The sequence below is a fragment of the Gekko japonicus genome, unplaced genomic scaffold (assembly GCF_001447785.1).
Source record: "Gekko japonicus isolate JY-2015 unplaced genomic scaffold, Gekko_japonicus_V1.1 scaffold1775, whole genome shotgun sequence".
NCBI lineage: Eukaryota > Metazoa > Chordata > Lepidosauria > Squamata > Gekkonidae > Gekko > Gekko japonicus.
Window position 1 is genome coordinate 149942 of NW_015165872.1, and position 4821 is coordinate 154762.

A 4821-nucleotide genomic window follows, 5' to 3' on the forward strand; every position below is an offset into this window, starting at 1 on the left:
GAGAGAGCTGGGTCGCACACACTGTCTCTCTCTCTCTCTCTCTCTCTCTCTCTCTCTCTCTCTCTCTCTCTCTCTAATAAAAAAAACTAGACAGATTTTAGATTGCTGATCTGCTGATGAAAGCATGTTCTGTTTGAAATTATACAGTTTTAAGGCTCAATGACAAATGCATGGGAAGTGAGTTTTCCATCGTTAACTTGTGACTGGCTAGAATGAAGGGTGTGGGGGGGGTCATTCGTACAGAAAGAAAATTCCCTGCACAGAGAAACCCAGAAGTCAAAGAGATGGGTTCTAGCTTCCCCTCTCAATTGAGATATCACATTTTACTCTTGCTCCTCCTTCATAGGTCTCAGGGCGCGATCCCTAGATCCTCTCTTCTAAGTTTTAGTTAAACAAAAGACCCATGAACAGTTTAGGCTGGGAGAAATGTACTTGTCCAGTGCCGTCCAGTGTGCACATGTGAACTCCGGTCTCCCCATCTCCGGCCCAACATTCTTATCCATTTCACCATAACCAGTGCTCTCTAAGCTGTGGAGTCTTGTGAGCAAACATTCTGCTTTGTGAGCATTAAAACTGTGAGCGAGCGATTTGGCTGCTGCATAAATTAGTGTGCGCTGGAGCCATCCTACCTGCACTAGGACAAAAACGTGTGAGCCGGAGGCTAAAAAAAACCCTGTGAACTAGCTCACACTCACTCAGCTTAGAGGGAACACTGACCATAACTGCTCAAGCACCTTCTCCCTAAAAGGATAATCCACTCCACTGTTCCCTCTAAGCTGAGTTAGTGTGAGCTAGCTCACAGTTTTTTTAGCCTCTGGCTCACACATTTTTGTCTCCGCTCAGGAAGGAGGGCTCCAGAGCAAACTAATTTATGCAGTAGCCAAATCGCCGGCTCACAACATTAATGCTGGTAGCTCACAGAGTAGCATTCTTGCTCACAAGACTCCACAGCTTAGAGGGAACATTGATCCACTCCCCCTCTAATCATGGGATCTTTTTGCCTGCAAAAGAAGAGAATTCTATCATAACTTTCAGGCTGCAATGGTCCAACAAAGACACTGTTTTGGCCACCCGCAGTGACAGTGAAGCCAAAGAGGTCCCTCTGTTTACCCCCCCTCCCCTGTCGGTTGCCTGTTGTTCCTCTTTCTCTCTGAGCCTTTAGCAAAGGACGCGTATGCCAATAAGGGTTATTCTCCGGTTGCTTTTTAAGGTTCACCTCAAGAGACGCCAACATGAACTGCTGCGGTGGAGGAGGAGGATGCAGGCTTATCCTGATCAACAACGGCGGCGGTGGCGGCGGCGGCTGCGACTGCGACTGCAACTGTGGCGGCGGTAACAACAACGACGGAATGAGAGTGATCTGCATCCCCAATTCGTGCTGCGGTGGGTGTTGTCAACCAAGTTGTCAACCCATGGTCTACTGCTGCGGAGGAAACAACCGGGGCGGCTGCTGCGGCTAAGCAATCCAGCAAGTCCCCAGTGTCCAAACCTAAAAGTCGACGCCTCCTCGGAGATCTGTGGAAGATCCGGATGGTCCTTTCCCGCTGAGGATGTTGTGGTGCTCTCTCCCTCGTCTTCTTGAAGTGCTCACACTTCATCTTCCCTTCCCTGCCCAGAGATCATGTTCAGCACATAAGTCTCTGAGAACATAAAAGCAAGCATCCACCGTTTGAGGACGACGTGTTCTTTCTCACCATCTAACGACTAATGTGTTCATCTTCTGGGAACGGAAGTTCTTCCAGAATTGCTTTTCCTACTGTACTGTCATTGCTCTGGGGACAATAAACCTTGCAAGCATGGACATTTCCTGTGTTCTGGTATTCATTGTATAATAACAACAGGCCCATAGCTACAGGGGGCATCTCGGGGCTAGGCCCCCTGACTTAATGGCCAGGCCCCACGACTTCCCATCCAGCCCAGGGCCCCCAAGTGGAGGCAGGTGTGGGGAATGAGCCAGGTATTCCTTTAATACGACTAGCCAGTGCCCCCTGAGAAATTTAAATGCCCCCAAACTTTAAAAATCCTGGCTACGGGCCTGAATAACAAACACCTTCATAGCTTCATTTCCATTCGAACGTTTTCATATGATGTTGTCTTTTTACCAATTCAGACGGTTGGTCCTTCCAACTCAGTGTCTATCTTCGCTGCAGAAGCTCTCAGAGCCGAAAGGTCTTTTCCAGAATTTGTTACCTGAGATCCTTTTAAATGGAGATGCTAGGGAGCCAGTTTGGTGTAGTGGTTGAGTGCGTGGACTCTAATCTGGGAGAACCGGGTTTGATTCCCCACTCCTCCACTTGCAGCTGCTGGATGACCTTGGGCAAGCCGTAGTTCTGTCAGAGGTGTTCTTGAAAGGGCAGTTCTGGATAGAGCTCTCTCAGCCCCACCTACCTCACAGAAGGGGAAGAGAAAGGAGGAGGAGAGAACAGAGTGTGTAAGCCACTCTGGGACTCCAAGCGAAGGTGGGGTATAAATCCAATCTCTTTTTCTTCTTTTAATTGCCAACTCAGACTGTAACCAAACAGATAATGATCTGTAGTCAGGCAGACATGAAACAGGCTTCAAGGTTAGCTAGCTTGGAATGCTCGAACTAAACCTTCCATTATACAATTGGGACAATTTCCCCCCCCCGGCTGAGGGTGAAACCCAACAGAAATTTTCCTCCATCAGTTGCTGAGGTCCTTGTTTTCTTGACCAGAAATGTTTCCGCTTGGCCCGTCTCACCTCGAAAGCCATTTTGTTGGGGCTGAGGAAAAACGTGTTGTGGTTCTTGGCCACAACTTCCTTTTCCTTGGTCCCAACAAGGAACAGTGCCCTCTAATTCTGTAAAACCAAAAAGAAGTCCAGTCTGGGAAGACTGAAGAGCCTTGGAGTGCTGGAATAGGTGGGATGGAGTCAGCCTATCTTCAGATTTCCAAAACTCAGGATCACTCTTCTGCATTAACCGAATCTCAGACTTGAGGCTCCTGTGGTTCTTCCACATCAACGAAACTTGTTCTCAAGCACCGGATGTGCTTCTCCTCTTTAAGGTCCTCCCAATCAGTTCTCCCATGTCTTCCACTGCTGATTGGTCCATTTCTAGCTCCACAAATTGCTCCATATGTCCATGAATTCATTGTGACCGGACTGAGCTAAGACAAGCTAGGATTGCGGGCAATGAAGGATTTGGAAGGCGTTGGAAACCAAAGTCTGGGGAAGAAGATTTGTTGACAAGACCAGGGCCAAACAGGCCAAGGGAACCAGGCAGGTTTTGGTAATTATATCAGGCCAGGCCATTGCAGAGGCCTCATGCTCTCTATTTAGGGTTGCCAGACTCCCCCTCCCCCTGAAGGCAGGGGTCACCCGCTGCCCAGCCACACCTCCCCACCACCGATCAGCTGGCTGGCAGGGGAAGCTCACCTAGAAAGGAGATTGTAAGCCGCTCTGAGACTCCAAGTGAAGGGCGGGGTATAAATCCAATCTCCTCCTCCTCCTCCTCCTCCTCCTCCTCCTCCTCCTCTTCTTCTTCTTTCATTAATTCGTTCATTCATTCATTCATTCAAGCTCATAGATGGAAGGGGAAACCAGAGTAATCTAATCCAGCCTCCTAACTTCACAGTAACTACAACTGTATTATCCTTGAAAAGTAGGTATACAGTCGATACTTAGAAACCTCCAATGACAAAGAATTCATCATCTCTAGAGGGAGACCTTTGCGGTGATAAACCTACCTCACTGTCAGAATTTTTCCCCTGACTTTCCTTCCCATTGAGGTAGCAGTTAGCTCCTTCAGTGTTCTCTGTGGAACAGGTCTATTGTAGGTGGTTTTCTGCAAGTGCTTCTTTTGCACAGCCTTGTGGGAGACACAGTGCCCCCACGAATCATTTAATAGCCTGACCCCAACCATCCATGACTGTGTTGGAGGGGAATTGATTTCGCCTGGTGTGTAGATGCATGGGCAGCCTTCAAGGCAAAGGAAGGTGAAGCTGGAAGACAACAGCTTCTGCAAGCTGTGGACCTGTTTGATGTCTGCTCAAAGACTGCAACTTCCCAAGCTTGTATGCTTCTCCCTTTGGAATTCTATTCTGTGCTATTTTCCTACATATTACCTACTTGAGATTGAAGGTGACAGAGAAGCTGGGAGAAGTGAGAAGCTTTCACATGAAAGACTAGAGGTGCATGTCTGTTGATCAAAAACAACAAAGTTGTTGTATGGACAGCTTCAAGAGGGAGTTAGATAACCATATGGAGCAGAAGTCGATCAGTGGCTATTAGCCACAAGGTATAGATAGGAACTCTCAGTCCGGGGCAAGTGATGCTCTGTATTCTTGGTGCTTGGAGGGGGGGCAAGAGTGGGAGGGCTTCTAGTGTCCTGGCCCCACTGCTGGACCTCCTGATGGCAGCTTGTATTTATGGCCACTGTGTGACACAGAGTGTTGGACTGGATGGGCCATTGGCCTGATCCAACATTGGGGTCTCATATGTTCTTATGAGATCTCCAGGTCCCCCCTTAGGGTTAACAAACCTTAGGTCCAGGCAGGGGTCATTTCCTGCAGGAGCGCACAGGATCGGAGCTCCGGCAGTAAAGAGCCCAGGGGGCGGGCACATGCAACAAGCCCCATCCCCTGCTCCCAGCAGCCCTCAGTCAGAGCAAGAAGCAGCCAGGTAAGTTGCAGAGCCCCCCTGGCCCCTTGGTCCAAAACAGTCCAGTGGCACCTTTAAGACCAAGTTTTATTCAGGTACAAGCTCTCCCTCCTCTGCGAGGACAGATCTGCACGTTACCCCCCCCCCAATAGCTAGCAATCCAAAAAAGTCCAGTGGAGCCTGAGCAGTGGATGTTGCCTT

At 49.0% G+C, this 4821-nt stretch overlaps 2 long non-coding RNA genes across 2 annotated transcripts in view; both read left to right on the forward strand.

Annotated features, from left to right (window-relative positions):
* The window catches only part of LOC107110480, a 3068-nt gene extending 1729 nt beyond the window's left edge, over nucleotides 1-1339 (forward strand). Inside the window, exon 2 of the long non-coding RNA XR_001482524.1 lies at nucleotides 1211-1339. This is a non-coding gene — a long non-coding RNA (uncharacterized LOC107110480). The remainder of the gene's footprint in view (nucleotides 1-1210) is intronic.
* LOC107110479 overlaps nucleotides 1-2578 on the forward strand; it is an 18151-nt gene extending 15573 nt beyond the window's left edge. Inside the window, exon 3 of the long non-coding RNA XR_001482523.1 lies at nucleotides 2564-2578. This is a non-coding gene — a long non-coding RNA (uncharacterized LOC107110479). The remainder of the gene's footprint in view (nucleotides 1-2563) is intronic.
* The last annotated feature ends 2243 nt before the right edge of the window (nucleotides 2579-4821 follow it).